This window comes from Thunnus albacares, chromosome 9, assembly GCF_914725855.1.
Source record: "Thunnus albacares chromosome 9, fThuAlb1.1, whole genome shotgun sequence".
NCBI classification, from domain to species: domain Eukaryota; kingdom Metazoa; phylum Chordata; class Actinopteri; order Scombriformes; family Scombridae; genus Thunnus; species Thunnus albacares.
The window spans coordinates 28,340,603-28,356,137 of NC_058114.1; the positions used below are offsets into that span (position 1 = coordinate 28,340,603).

General features: G+C 39.1%; 1 long non-coding RNA gene across 1 annotated transcript; it reads right to left on the reverse strand.

The window, feature by feature from the left end:
• Positions 1 to 4,018: 4,018 nt before the first annotated feature.
• LOC122989415 lies at positions 4,019 to 15,123 on the reverse strand. The gene is made up of 3 exons (XR_006405046.1): positions 15,039 to 15,123; positions 5,282 to 5,465; positions 4,019 to 4,185 (listed from the first exon to the last, which is right to left on the reverse strand). It is a non-coding gene; the product is annotated as an uncharacterized LOC122989415 (long non-coding RNA).
• Between the last annotated feature and the right edge of the window lie 412 nt (positions 15,124 to 15,535).

Here is a 15,535-nt window from a genome sequence, read left to right on the forward strand (position 1 = left end):
CTAAACACACGGGCCTTCTCATTGCTCCCACCTGGTTGACAGTGAGACAGGCCACTGGGACTGGTTTTACAGCCTGCTGCACGACCAATTCAGTTTATATGAATTTATGAGTGTTGTACGATTGGGTATGGATAACAGCTGAATTTACCTGATTTTGTTTTATGTTGGGTGCTTTGTGAGGGTGGACTAACCTGTTAGGGCAAATTCCTGAATAGATCTGCAATTAAACACAATCACTAAAAATGCTGGGTCCAATTTCGCTTTTTGGACTTTGGGTCTCTACTGGGTTGGTTTCTGATGATGCAAGAACAATGATCTTGATAATGGATACCTCCAATACAGAGGTGGCTGGTTTGTTTAACCACCACTGAGTTATTATTCCCCAGTCCTTATTGTGTGTGTTTACATGCAAACTACATCCCGGGTTTGAGTCTTATTCTGGGTTTGATCAAATTCATAATTTGGCGTTTACATGGAACATGAGAAACCTGGTTATTCATACCTCTGTGGACATATTTCTTATAGTATCCAGATGTCTAATCATCTGTGTCCCGATGTGTCTTCATTCCTCAACATCTCAGCCTCTCATTTCTCTACCAGCAGAGAATGCTGAGAAACCTGGATCACGTGTTTACATGACACAGTATCCTGGTTTCTATTAGAGGACTCCAGGTAGCATATCCAGATTTCTCAAATCCGGGATAAGGCCTCATCCAGGTTTTTGAAACCAAGATAAGGTGTTAACATGTGCAATACATGACTGGTATACTCTAAAAACATGATCATAAGCAGGATCCTAGTGTGCATGTAAACATACTCAGGTGTGAACTAGCACCTTTTGGAATTTGTAAAATCATAAAAGGTACTGTAGCCTACAATATGTCCACATACTTTTGACCATATGTATGTTTTTGTGCTTTCATTGATGATATCAATAGGTCAGTGACACTACATTAAGAGTTTAAATGTATTCTTTTAAATTGATGTTGCAAGCAGTAGTTTAAGACCCAAAACAGAACTAAAAGAGGAACATATATTGGATTTATATTTGTCATATGGCCAGAAATACAACTCTAAATTATGCTAATTTTGTAATTTTTTGTAAATTTTATGTAAATAGGTAATTGTTTGCTAACAAGCTAGCCACAACAGCTGGTTCTCAACTTGATTTGGAGCACACATGTGGAACATATGTGTTTTCATTATTTTTTCCAGCTTGAGTATTTCTGATAGAATGTATTGTCTCAATTATTTTGAGGTAACTCACCTCATACAACATGACATTGTAAATGTATGTTTGAACACATAAAATTTTGCACATTGTTCACATATTCTTTGTAGTTATTTTATTATTTCTGTATAGTAAACTACAGATGGTGGAGAAAACACATTTTGTTAAGGGGTAAAATTACACAATCAGATTTGAGTTTTGACTCATTAACAACCACAGACAAATGTTACACAGTAAATTGTTACCAGTTAGGTTGAACATTATCATGTTGCCCTTGCTCAATAATTTAATCTGAACATTTATATTTATCTCAATGTGTATTTCTTATTTTAATCACTGTTTCATTTGCACAGGATCTAGACTAAAGAGTGATAACTTGGGTTGTATTTTAAGTCTTAGTGAACATAGAGAATGCTTGATGGCTGCCTAGATTAACCTTACAGATTTGTAGACTTGTATGGTCTTGTGCAACACACTATTTATACTGTTTATGAAAGATTTAGCTTGCTTTGATTTCCCTCTCTCAAGCTTATGTTCCTGTCTTGACATCTTTTCCTAAAATACCAGTGAATGGCATTCATGATTCAACTGGACAATAACACAATCAAGCAATTGTGGGATGAACCAGATCATTGAAAGCAAATAAGACTTTTTGCCTCCCACAAATCCTTGAATAGCATCTCCATTTAAACATCAGTCTGCGTGTGAGCTAATGTTTTCTGACATAGCATACTGTAAGGCCACTCATTTCCAATCACAACTCTGTCAGGGAGCTCTTCCAACGCCTTGTTGTAAGTTTAAAACCAATCCAGTTGTAATCTGCAGCCGTCAAAGAAATGTAGACAGATTTCTAAAGGCGTTCTTTCTGCACGGCTGCTTAGCTACTCCCACGGACTGCAGGCTGAGATTTTCATGGTTTTTAGTGTTGTGTGAATGGCCAGTAGCTTTCAGTCCAGATCTCATTTGGGTTTTTGGTCTGCAGTCAAGTAATTACTTCTAATCAATCCAGAGCTTTTTTGCTTCAGTGATGGGTTAATAATGAATTTTCAGAAATTTTCTTCTACTCAAATAGAAGCACCGCTGTAAGAAACTAAATTTTTTTTTAAAATCTCCATGAAATCCACAAATCTCCTTGCTGTTGTTCCTTTATTTGATTCTGTGATGACTGCAAACCAAAAGACCAGAGCATAATTGAATCACAGACCTGGTTGTAGTTTTATGGAAATGTCTCAGCAGGATAGCACCATCGCATTAGATTTCTGCTACTACATGCTTTACGTAAACCAGTGAACTAAGAAAGCCTTTGCCCCGCGATGCATCACATCACCCGGAGAAGCGAGGATAAGAATAATCCATATTGTTGTATCTAGGCCAAGTAATCAACACTGCATAACTGGAAATGTTCACTGTTGCCAAGCTGTGAGCGGTTCAGTTGGTGCTGTATCTCCTTAGCTTTATGCTTCAGTCTCTCCATGCAGTTTTTTGGTGCTCTCCAAAGACATACATGTTTATCACTGATGGGATTTATCATGAATTAATAATAGGTTAAATAATACATGTCATATTTCCGGTGGATGTTTTAGATGAAACAGTGTTGCATGTAGTGCATTATAATGGCATAGTGAGCAGAGCAGCATGTGTTTTCCTTTGTAGCTAAGTGCAGTTAATGTCCATCAGTAACTTAATATTATCTTTCATGTTATAAAGCATATCTCTGTCAGTATTTTAGCTGTGTATGATGTTACAGTTTGCATGTACTCTATGTACATATAAAATAAATGCTCAACAACTGAGTTTCATCAAAAATCAGTACAAAAACCTTTTCCCATAAGCCCCCAATGTTCCAATTGGCACTAAATATTAATTTAAAGCAGCTATAATCCATATTTTTCTGATAACAAAAGATCAAATCACTACATGTAATGTGAGAATGTCGTCCATACAGACAAACTCACAAAGAATTATTCCCACACTCTGCACTTCTCCTCAGCGCTATGAGGCTTTATACAGTGGAAAGCGCTTATAGTGATCATGTCTGTCTGGGTGAAATTGATCACTATAAGCGGATGATTATTATAACCAAATTTTTTTCTTTTTCTTTATTTGTCATGTAGATTACCATCTAATTGATATTTGTATATTTATTACATGAATATTAAGTAATGAAATGGACAGCTTTGTCATTTACTGAATTTAAAATACAGTGCAGCTGTTTCAAATGCTTATTGTTTCGCTGCTGCATCTCGGCTCATTTTGGGCAGTTTGTCACAAGATTCAAGGAGACTATGTTTGTCACTGAGAGAAAATTACTCTTTTTTCCCATCATGATTTAAATGTGCATGCAGCACCAGCCTCAGGTCACCAGCCAGGAACAGACCAGTTACTGTGAGCCAATAATGGTGTTGCAGCCGCTAACTACATATCATACGTGTACAATGGGAGTAAATTTAAAAAAAAAAAAAAATTGAGTTATTGTAGTTTTAAATTTTTTTCCATATATTGTCATGTATGAAAAGACCCAAAATGTACACTTTAAGTGGACTACTTTATTACTATAATCAAATTATTTAAACAGCATTTATATAGGAATGATTCTGTCCCTAGCTTTTGATTCCATATAAGCATTTTCCACTGTAGTGTCTTTCAGCTTCTTCTTTTTGTTGCCAGCCATCAACTTTACTTTCAGCGCTCTCATAGTGTTGTTTTAGGCCACAACAGGCAGCTGTTTTCAGCAAAAAAGCTGTAAGAATCCACTGTACACTACCTGCTCTACTACCTAGAAGCATTTAGCAGCTAAAGAGCCAGATATTTCCCTCAGGAGTTGGTGGAGACCAAAAACAGAGATAAAAGGACAGTGAATTTTGGACTTACATTCAGCAAGTGGCCAGAAACATAGTTGTGTGTCCTTGTTTCCAGTCTTTATGCTAAGCTAAGTGCACCAGCTCAGCTTCACACTGTATGGAGAGATATGAAAGTGACATTGATCTACTCATCTAACTCTTGGCAAGAAAGAAAATAAGCGTATTCCCCTAAGTATTTTTTCTTTCTGCTTGGATAATTTTTGTAATAATATTCAATAAAGAAATTTAAAAAAGAAAGAAAAAAGGTGAGTGAGTTGAAAAATGACAGAAATTATCAGTAAAATGAAATTATTTTCCTTCATGATGGGCATGTTGCACACTTATGGAAATCAACATGAATTTGGTGAATCTGGGCCAGTGAGAGATGACATCAGTTGACTTTACAACACAAACATGTCTGAGGGCATCCACCCTTCATCACCAATGTTCTTGGTGGATGGAGGTAATTCAATTATGTCCCAGCACGTTTGTGTTTGTTTATCCATATCACTGTGAAGCCTGATTTAACTCTCCTGAGATATCACACGGGATCAGCAGATGTTGCGTAGACCTCTGTGACCCCATAAGTTCCACAGTCGTGATCTGTGTGTGTGCACTGGCTTGCTGAGGCGTAGCAACACTGGCAGCTTCTTTTTCCCCTGCTTAGCCCGTGAGTAATGCTCAGACCAGAGCGCGGGGGCTGGGCCATGAGGGTTCATTAACTCAGCTGAAGCCTGATGAGCTGGAAAACTCCTAACCTTCAATGTTTAAGCCCAGCAAAAAATACAGAGATGACTAGAATTTCACCCAGCATGGCAAATGGCCTTCTTTCACTCTTGACCACTGATAAACAGATAATACAACAAATAAAGGAGCATTGTCCTTCAGAGCATCTGCATGAGGTCTGTAGTTTGAATATATGCAAAGCCCCCAATTAGGTTACCTGACAGATTGAGAATATATCACAGATAATAGTATGAAGGGAAACACTTCTTTGTACAAATATTCCATAGAAAAAAGTCATATAAATGAATATCTCGGACCAGTCACAGCCATTCTCATAGTTTTTTAGTTACTTTAACTTTAAGTTAACTTTTGCATTTCAGTTGAACTCCACTTAATTCTTTCAGACAGTTTAGTGCATCTCAGGACCACTGTATGCTGTCTTGAGTTGACAATGATGTGGCGTGGGAGAGCTGCACATACTGACCGCAAGCTGACCACAGTGTTTACTGCCCAGAGGATCCACTTCCAGATGACTGCAGACAACTGTTTCACTTGACCTTGGCTGTTATGACCAGCAGTCTGAGACCTGACCTGTCAGGTACGGTTCACAGGGATTTTTTAGGTCAACGATGGGAATTTCAGGAGAGTCTGTTTGGTGCCTGGTGAGTCTGAAAGTGATATTACACACATAAATCAGTGTGACACGCAGCTGTCATTTCTCAAAAGATAAAAGGTTCAAGGCTGTGACCCTCTCCGTTCTGAGACAAAGTTTCACATGAATGACTTGTGGTTCATAAGCTTTCATTTGGGGTTAAGATATGGCATTTAAAAGTTAAGCTGAGGGCAACTAGTAGTAAACATGCTTTAAAAGCAGTGACTAGGGAAAATAAAAGTATTTTAAAAGTGTATTTTGTTTTACAGAATAGTTTGACATTTTGGACTCACTTTCTTGGCAAGAATTTGTCTGTGCATTGACTATACAGCCAAAGCCAGCAAAGGGTTAGCTAAGCTTAGCATTAAGACTGAAAACAGTGGGAATGAGCAAGCCTGACTCTATTCAAAGTTCAAAAATCCTTCTATGGTTAGGTTGCGGCAACCTGACAAGACTCCAGAAGTCACTACTTCCAGCCAGCAGGGAAGTCCCCATAAACCCAAAGGTGAAGCAGTAAACTTAGCTTAGAATAAAGACTGAAAGTGGTGCCATGCCATTGGTCCAATGGCCCACTATTCCAAAACCCCAATAGTTTGAAAAACTTCCCATTGGACCAAAAGCCCATTAGTCTGATGGCTTGTTATCCAGGAAACAAAAGCCCAAAGCTCCAAAGGCCCATTGCTCTGAAAATACACACTCTCCCTGGAGTTTTTTGCCCTTAATATCTTAGTGTATTTTGGCGTGCAAGTGATCATTTTAACCCAAACCATGATCTTTCCCTAACCCTAACCAAGTGGTTTTTGTGCCTAAACCTAACCAAATATTAACCACATCATAAAGCATAATAATTTTTTAACAAGCACATCAAATTACAATAAGACATTAAAGGCAAAAGACGACAGAGGTAGCCTGATCAGACTCCTAACCATAAATAATGGCAGTGCGTCATTATTGGTTATCAGACACTGATGTTTATTACCTGACAAACCAGACTTTTTATATATTACTGAGGTCTTCTGCTAACTTCAGCGTCATGTTTCACTCAGTAGAACTCTGACTTAATAAATCAGCCGTAATAAAAATGTGTAAACTGCATTGTTAAACGCATAATATGTCATTTCTGCTGCTTGGGGTCTCTCAATCAAAACAATAACAAAAGACAGAGTGTGATGACGGTGTGAAGTAGTGTGGGATCATGGGGGTTGTTGTCTTCATTGTTAAACAACCAACTTCTCTGGGATAGGATTACTACAGTGTTCATCATTCAGGATGTTTTTACCGGGAACCCCAATTACCTGCAGAGGTCTCCTCCTCTCTAGAACAAACTGGTGATTTGGTGATTAAAACAGGTAAAAACACTGAATAAAGCAGTTTCACATTGAAAATCAGTGTTTCTCTGATGCTGTTAAGTGGAGACAGGACGTCCGGTGGGGGCTGCGAACCGAGCTGCGGTTAACATTTGCTCAGCTTGTTTCTCTGATAACTTAAGATTCAGATGTTCAGAAGGTTTTTACCATGAGCCAAATTATCCATAGAGGTCTCCTCCTCTCCAAAACAAACGTACACGGGAAATAAAACTGTGAAAATAGTGAGTAAAGCAGTTTCACGTTAAAAGTCAGTGTTTTTCTGACGCTGTTCAGTGGAAAGAGGACAGCCGGGAGGGTAAGCTAGCCAAGCTCCTACTAACGTTTGCTCAGCTTGTTTCTGTGATAACTTCAGATCCAGACATCCAATGACTAAAATCCTTTATCCGGTTAAAAGATACAGTTAAAAACAACCAAGATCTAAAAGGTTTATCCTAACAATGTGAATAAAAGTCGATTTTTGATGGTTCCTGGCGGGCAACAATTTATCTTATATGCATATACTCTTTGGTAGAGGCCATTGTAGCAGACAACCACAACAATGACACATGCATCTTGTGCGCATATACTCTTTGGTAGAGGGGTATGACTCAATTGACAGGCGACCAAATGAAAAGGACCATAACCTTGATTAAAATTACTGATTTGAACATGTTTGATTGAAACATTTGGGATACAGTACACAACTCAACAAAATAGATAACATAGGTCTGGTTGTTTTTAGACATTTTGATGCCAAATAGTTACATATTATAGCTTTAAGGCAGACCAGCATTATTTGGGAAACATCACGTTCATTCACTTTACATGGAACTAAAATTAATACCAAATTATGTTAAATGAGTCTGTTTATGAAATCATAAATTATCTTTTAGAAGGAATAGAAGTTTACCAGGAAGCTCGGCTCTGTTAAATTTAACATTTCACAGAAAAACTGTTAAAGTTAAATATCAGCCGAAATGTAAAAATCTTTCTTTGGGAGTCATAAAAAGTCATACATAATGATTCTGGAGGAGGATCTGTGTAACATTGAACCCAGATCTGTTAAACTGAGCAATATGTCTGGAAAGTAGTAAGGTCAGCAGTCACCGAACTCCAACAATTCCAGTGTGTATTTTCGGAGCAATAGGCCTTTGGAGCAGTGGGCGTCTGTTTTTGGGATAATTATCCATCAGACTATGGGCTTTCGGTCCAGTGGGCAGTCCCCCTAGAAGCAGGGGGAAACAGCTAGTCTGGCTCTGTCCAAAATTCAAAAATATGCGCACCTCTAAAGCTCACTAATGAATCACATTATATCTCTCTTTTTTAAATCCATACACAAACAGAAATGTTATAACCACAAGTTGGAGCTTTTGTAACTGTTTTTTACATGAAGTCCTCCGAATTAAACTACCAAAGACATTGTTTGACCACGTGCACTCCTGAACGACACATAGGAGCATTTTCTAATCTGGTGCCCCTATAGGCACTAATAGGCAGGACAAGATCTTTTGTCTGTACTTTCCAAAACCGGGATTAAGGTTAGGGGATGATCGTAGTTATGTTTTTTAACATAACAACCAACTCGGTTGGAAACAGGAAATGAAAAATGGTCTCTTGTAGCAAAATCCACTCTTGGGTTATAGCCTCCATCCACCCCTCCTCCTCCAAATGAGGAAATTTGTTGAAAATATGTATACATCATCTTAATTGCACCAATGCTCCAGGTCATAATTACGACGGCTGCTGGTATCTGTCACTCAAATGTAACTGCAGGTCGTTTTGGGGCGACTGACATTACCTATTGGGTCATTTTTCTTGGGAGGACAGTCTTGTTTTTTGGCAACCATTGGCCAGGTGCAGAGACATCCTGGAGGCTTGTTGTCACCTGTATGCCGCAGCATTATGTTGCACCAACTGTTTGGTACCTATTGCTGTTTTCTGCTGTTTCCCTGTTTTCAGTCTTAATGCTAGAGAAAACACAATGCGCAGAGAATGGGATGAATGGGTTTTCAGTAGGGGCCCCAGACAAATTTTTGCCCTGAGCAGGTTAATTTGGCCATGGGTGGCACTGGTGTAGACCACAATCCCCTCCAAACAGTGCATGGTTACTGCACAATACAAAGTGATTTTTACACAGTAAAATCTTACAGCGCAAAAGTGCAGTATTGTTCAAAAGAAGTTGAATCAATGTCACAGCAGACAATGAGATAGATAAGAGTATTTTAAATTGTTTACATAATTTCTGAGGCTGAAACCTAGCTACAGTTAAGTATGCAAAGTTAAAAAAGTGGGCTTTGCAGACTTTAGTAGTGTAAGATTGTGTAAATACCACTTGGGTAATAATAGATAGCAATAGATAGCAAATCATAACAGTAGAAGAGGGGATACAAGCAGTTCAAACAAGCCTTTCCCCCAAAATTCATTCCCTATACCCCACATTTAAGCATGCAAAGCGTTTTCCCACATGGTCCTAAACCTCAAGTGAACCTCATGAGTCCAGTTATGGTGGTAATATCACACAGGGCTAAGAGCTGTATGAGTGTGCTAAAGCCAACCTTGCATTCAGTTGAGTCCAGAGAGAGAGAGATAAACCAGCCACTAAGTGGCAGTGTTGTTCCAGTGATGATACAACACCAGCAGAGCATGGAGAAGGGGACCATAGGGAGCAGATTCATGTTTTACATGTGTGATTACAACATGTTTAACATGTATTAACTCACCAGCCAACCTTTTCTTATTAGCCAACAACCTTACAGTGATATAGTACATATAAGCTATCATCCCAGCCTACAATACACTGAATGCATTCATGTCAGCATGCCTGTGCTCTCTTTCTTCGCTCTCTTGCCATCCTGATTCTGTCTCATCTTTCTCACATCACCTCTGACTGTAAAACAGACAAGCCCTCCTGGCAGATGTCATTACCAATCCAAACTGTTTCCCTGTGACATACCGTGTCACTCTGGACACACTGACTGCTCCCACTTGGCCCATCCATGCAGCATCAACCACCGATCGGATATCATACAATTCATCAGAAATTGTAATGTTTTTGACTCATCTGAGTAGCACTTTAGCCTTGAGCTCAGAGTGAGACTGGCACTGAAAAGTAGCCAGAAAATGACTGCTTTGATATGTGGTACTAACGGGAGGATGAAAGCCAGATTGGAGCTGATGAATTAAGGGTGGCAAGTAACACATTTATTCTTAACTGCTGCCTTTGAGCAAGGCAGTATATTTTCAGCTTTGTCGATGTCCTGCCCATGCTCATTTGATATTACATAACCTCTTAACTGGAAAAGTGTTTTTAGACTGTCATCTCTAAAACCATCAGCAATCTACTTCAGCAATTTTTCTTCCCTTTACTCATCTTACAACAGAAACGTGAAACTTACACAAGACTTCTGAGGTTTGAAGGTTATTACATCATAGGAGTTTCACTCAAGGTGAGTAATATTACTAGGGTTTCCTGGAAACATATGACCTCTGTCATAGTGATGACTGGAAGGATGAAGGCATCAGGCTGCTGAGGTTTTGCTCATAAACGCACTGCTGCTCCGGTGCTACAACAGCACTGATTTCCCGTTTGGTAACTTATAGCCTTACATGTGCTGACCTGTCACTAACTGACTGTCACTGGGAAACTTACATACACAGTCACTCCTGGAAATGCCTGCTATGCAAAGTGCCAACGCTTTCTTTAAGCATCAGCAACATTTCACCTTAATTTGATGTCAAAGTAAAACTCCAGTTGAAGGCCAAAATGAGCCATAATTTACGCTGCTTAGTTCCCTGTGTTTCTGGAGTGCCTGAGGTGAAACAACCATTCAGGAATTCATACAAACAATGCTCCACCTCTACTTAGTAGAAGTTCACAGATTTGTCATGCAATGCCTGTAGGAATACAGTGCATTTTCTGCTCTGCTGCAAAATCGCTTTCTGCTCCACTGACATTCTCTTGCCCGTTTGTTGGGGCAGTGCACAGCCTCATGTGATTTATTGAGCCTGATTGCAAGACGAGCAGTAATTCCCTGCTTCCCTGCCATCATTAACAGTGTGTAATGCTGAAACATCCTTGCCTAATTTTTATTGTTCATCTCCTTCATTTCTAGCTGAATAAATGGGTTTTCTGCACAGCTCATGCAGAGTAGCTTCAACATATGCCGCTCTAGGCTCGTGCTCTGTTTAGTTGACAAACTTTTGTGTGCAATTGCGGAACATTAAACCAGTAAGGTGCATGTGAGGATGACGCCTCTGGTACGGCACTATCATATCATCGCCCACAGTGTCACATCTAACAGAGGAGAAGGCAGCAAACACTTCCTTTTCAAGTGATTTCTTTTGGAATGAAAGGCAATATGAGAGAGAAACCCGAAAAATGAGGAGGAATTACAACAAGGTAGCCACGCAGGCACCGGGACTTGGAAATGATGAAACAGAAGCCCACTTTAGAACAGAGAGCCCTACAAATCTTACAAGTCCCCAGTTTATCAAAGCCAATCCAGGAGGCAAAGACCCCCCTTCCCAGTCATTTCATGCCCTCACGCAGCTTCTCGTCTCCACAGGGAGGTGAAGTTTGAAACCAGATAAATAGTTCACCCCATTTACCAGCAAGTCGAACACCTTGATTTCCCCCGAATATTTGTTCAGTGTAGCTGTGTGACATTTCATCCAGTATTTGAGCCTTTGCTTGTTTGTAAAAAGGGGTGCGCAATGGCTACTAAAAATAGCTCCATTGACCCACTTTTTCGATAGGACTCACTGGTATTGTTGAAAAGGATAGATCACATCACACAAGACCTTTAATAGAACCATAGTCATCCTCTTTTCAGTATGATCTTGAGGTCGCGATAACATCATCCACAACATGCTCCTCTTTTATTTAACTACTCAGCAAGGTCTGTCTCTGGTTTCGCTCAATTTGTTGTGAAGGCCATGCATCGCTGTGGTTTCTCCACTGTCAACGATCTGTTTCAACATGGAAAGGGCTGCCTTGGAAAGTACTTATTACTATCAGCAGCTACCATCAGGCTATAACTGTGCATTGCCTTAATAAGACATCTTTATTGTCCGTCTTTTATCTTTTATTGGTATATAGTGAGCTCCAGGCTCCAGACAGGTGAACTAAGGGATCCTTAGCATTGATTCCCTGTTGCCAGGGGGTACATGAGAAGACTCAGGTAGCTAATTAAAAAATAGAAATGATATATATTCACATATTTGTGTTTAGGGGGAGAATTCCATCCAAACACAGCCATCCCAATTAGTTTGATATCGATCTTTAGGCTATTGTAAATGTATTGCTGAATGTATGAATGTATGAATGATCAGTAAGCTGCCAACAATTAGCCAAAATTAAAGGATAAACAGTTAAAATATTATTTACAAGTAATGTAAAAATTGGTTGAAAACAGATAAAATAGCTAAAAATAATGGATGAAAGATCCACTTTGAAATACAATGAAATGAATACATTTTGAACATGATGGGTGGTGTTGATGGAGTAAAGCTCATCTGATAAGGATGTGGGGTACGTCAGACAGAAAAGGATGGGAACCACTGAGTTACAGGGACCCGTAGGGACATGTGTGAACTGTTTGGTTGACTAGCTTTGTGGCTGAGAAAGGTCCGAAGCAGTGGAGGGTAGTGAATGGCTGGTATCCAGAATGGTCTGCTGATTTTTTCTCTTTTGTGGTTTACTGAGAAGTCTTTGAACTCTTTTCAGGGCGGAGTGTAAAATCAGAAGCAGCCAAAGGTACCTTACAGAATCTTCCAAAAAAAAATCAAGGCAGGAGGGCGAAACTAAGGCAAACAAATCCTACATTTGAAGAATACTGAAATCATGGATGCCCACATCTTTTATGCTGCACGATATACATGCTAAATCCACATCACTATCTACACATGAGGGATGAATGGCTCTGCAATAGTAAAGACATTCTGAACTAAACATTTTCTGCAAAGTGAGCTGCAAGTCATCTAATGGAAGCGATGATAAGTGTAAAATCCTGGACAACTCCCCCGACACCCTCTTGTAGATGTGAATCCAGACAGTGCGCTCTGAAGTGCTGCACTTTCATGAGAGAAAAAAGAGGCCTGCTCCTATGGCAACAGAAAATCAGTTAAATGAAGACAAACAGGAGGCCTCTGAACCTCCACCTACGCACCCACTAAAAAACACAACCTCCTTTCACAAATCCATCAATGTGGTAACTTTGTAGACTCGCTGAATGCTAATGGCTCATAGCATGCACCGCTTAAATAGGTCACGACTGGGAATAATTGTATTAACTGCTGTAAATAGAAATAAACAGGGAAGGTGAAGAACAGTAATGGCTTGTCGGGATCTATTCATAGGCTTTCTCAGAAAATGGCGGAGAAGTCTTGAGGGAGGTACTCGGTGTCACAATTTGGCTTCTTGTAAAAACTGCCATCTTCTTAAGAAAGCCAATTATGAGCAGAGAGATGTGAAAGCAAAAGAAAAAGTGTCCTTAAGACTAGAAGTTTAAACCTGATAACATTCTTCAGAAAATGAACTTCAATGGTGTTCACTCATATCTGAATAACACAGATAATATGACTTTGGAGCTCTTCTACTTTACATCTCTGACCGATTGTACAGAGTGCATTAAACAGTGATTCAGAGGTCTGTAATTCAGAGGAGGATATGAACTAAAAGACTACTGCAGAAAGTTACTTTGTCTCAGTAGTCTAGTCCACTGTCTCCTTCTGTTGCTGGATCTTCCCAACAGTGTTTGAATGTCATGACTACTCCTGAGACACAATGCCAAGAACAAGCTGTTCTCTGAGCGGCCCACAAATATGTGCAGTGGGGGCTTTTGCTGTGAAAACAGCAGGAAGTTGATCAATGCTTCAATCGGCCAAAAGTGAATCCAGCTGGTCAGATGCTCACACATAAAACATGTTTGCACAAATGCTCTTAAGCAATATCATTATATCCAGAATCGATCTATGTGTTCTTCCACAGCGTCAGATGAACCCTAGTAGCAGTTGACTCTTATTTCCTAGTTTCATCTCAAACAAATCTCTTTACCCCTCTGTCTTGGAAGCTACATTTACTCGACAGCACATTCGTAATGTAAGCTTCTCTACTCTCTCGGGCTGGCGAAAGCAAGGTATTCTTAAATGTTTGAACAGATGGCTCCCAAGAAGTCTGGAGGTAAAAATAAAAACATGTGCGTGAGGCTTGAGAGCTCAGAATGCCATCTATTCTTCATCCCTTATCTCCTCTGGGATCCCGGCCTGGGGGCTGGTGGTTTTGGAAGCGCATGCACACTTGGCCAAAAACAACAGCCAAATGGTAATATATAATTTTGAGCTTTCCTACAATATGAAAGCATTCCACTGTGAGCAGAGTTGTTAATGCAAAATCCTGTCTTAAAAACCTAAATTGCATTCTGAATGCCTACACTGCACACCTTTAAATCCCACAATGTAAACTGAAAATATTGTTCATTCTTTCATTCATTGAAATGCATCAGCTAATGATCATGTACAGTATAGTTGTAAAACTACATCAGATTTGTTCATTTGCTTAAATTTGACTTTGCTGAATCATTATTACCAATATTAACAGTCTCACCCTGGATTTATCTAAAAAAAAATGTCAAAAATTATGTTGACCAATTAATTTCTATACACAATAGAATAGCAATAAATTTATCATATTGACAACTGTCTATAAAAAATGAGTGTTGCAATGTTCATCTTGCCTAAAATAAAGCTAGCAGTATTACCTTCACCATTAATGGATATTTTAAGTGATGATAGAGTGGTGGAGAGAGTTTTAAACAAGACTAACCATGGTAGCAACATAGTGGTGCTTTGAGCTAATGCTAACAGGCTCACAATAACAATACTAACACTATCTTAGTTTAGGGTGTTAGCATGCTAACATTTGCTAATTAACACCATGGACTGTATATAAAGATCAACTAAAAATGTGTTTGTCTGTGTTTAGTGCTAATCATAGACTCTATCTTTGTATAGAGTCTATGATTAGCACTAAACACGGAGTGCAGCTGAGGCAGATGTTAATGTGGTGTAGTAGTTAGTGTGGTTAGTTTTTTTCTAGTATTTGGTTATAAACCACATAACTGAACATAACATACATATAATTAAATATAAAATATATACATATATTTAAAATATTTCCTGATTATGGTCCTAGATGAAAAGTCCGGGGATCACCAAAGGGTTCATCCTCTGAGCATCATGGATACCTGTGCTGGATTTTCATGGCAATCCATCCAGGAGTTGAGATATTTCAGTCTGGATCGAAGTGGTGAACCAACCTACTGACATACAGACAGACAACATGACATCCATCCATCCTGAAAATTATTACAGACTTTTTTTTATTTTTTTCATTTACATCACTCTGTTAAGTCAGCCCTCAGAAACAAAACTTGTAAAAAAAAAAAATGTTTACTATAAACATGCAACATGTCAAAACTGATTTTTTGATGATAACCTCCTGGAAGGAAGCCACCTGAAAAGGTTCTGGCTCTGAAAACTGCACTGCCCCCTGGGGATTTGGTTTGGGCCTAACATACTTCACCCGAGTGGTAGAGAGAGCTCAGTCAAGTTGAGTCATGTACATCCAATTTTCCAACAAGATATCAAACATTAAATGTGCTCTACCAAATGGTTGAAAAAGAAATTAAAGGGTTAAATATCTAATTCATGCATGAAGATAACAAATCCTTTCATACTGTGT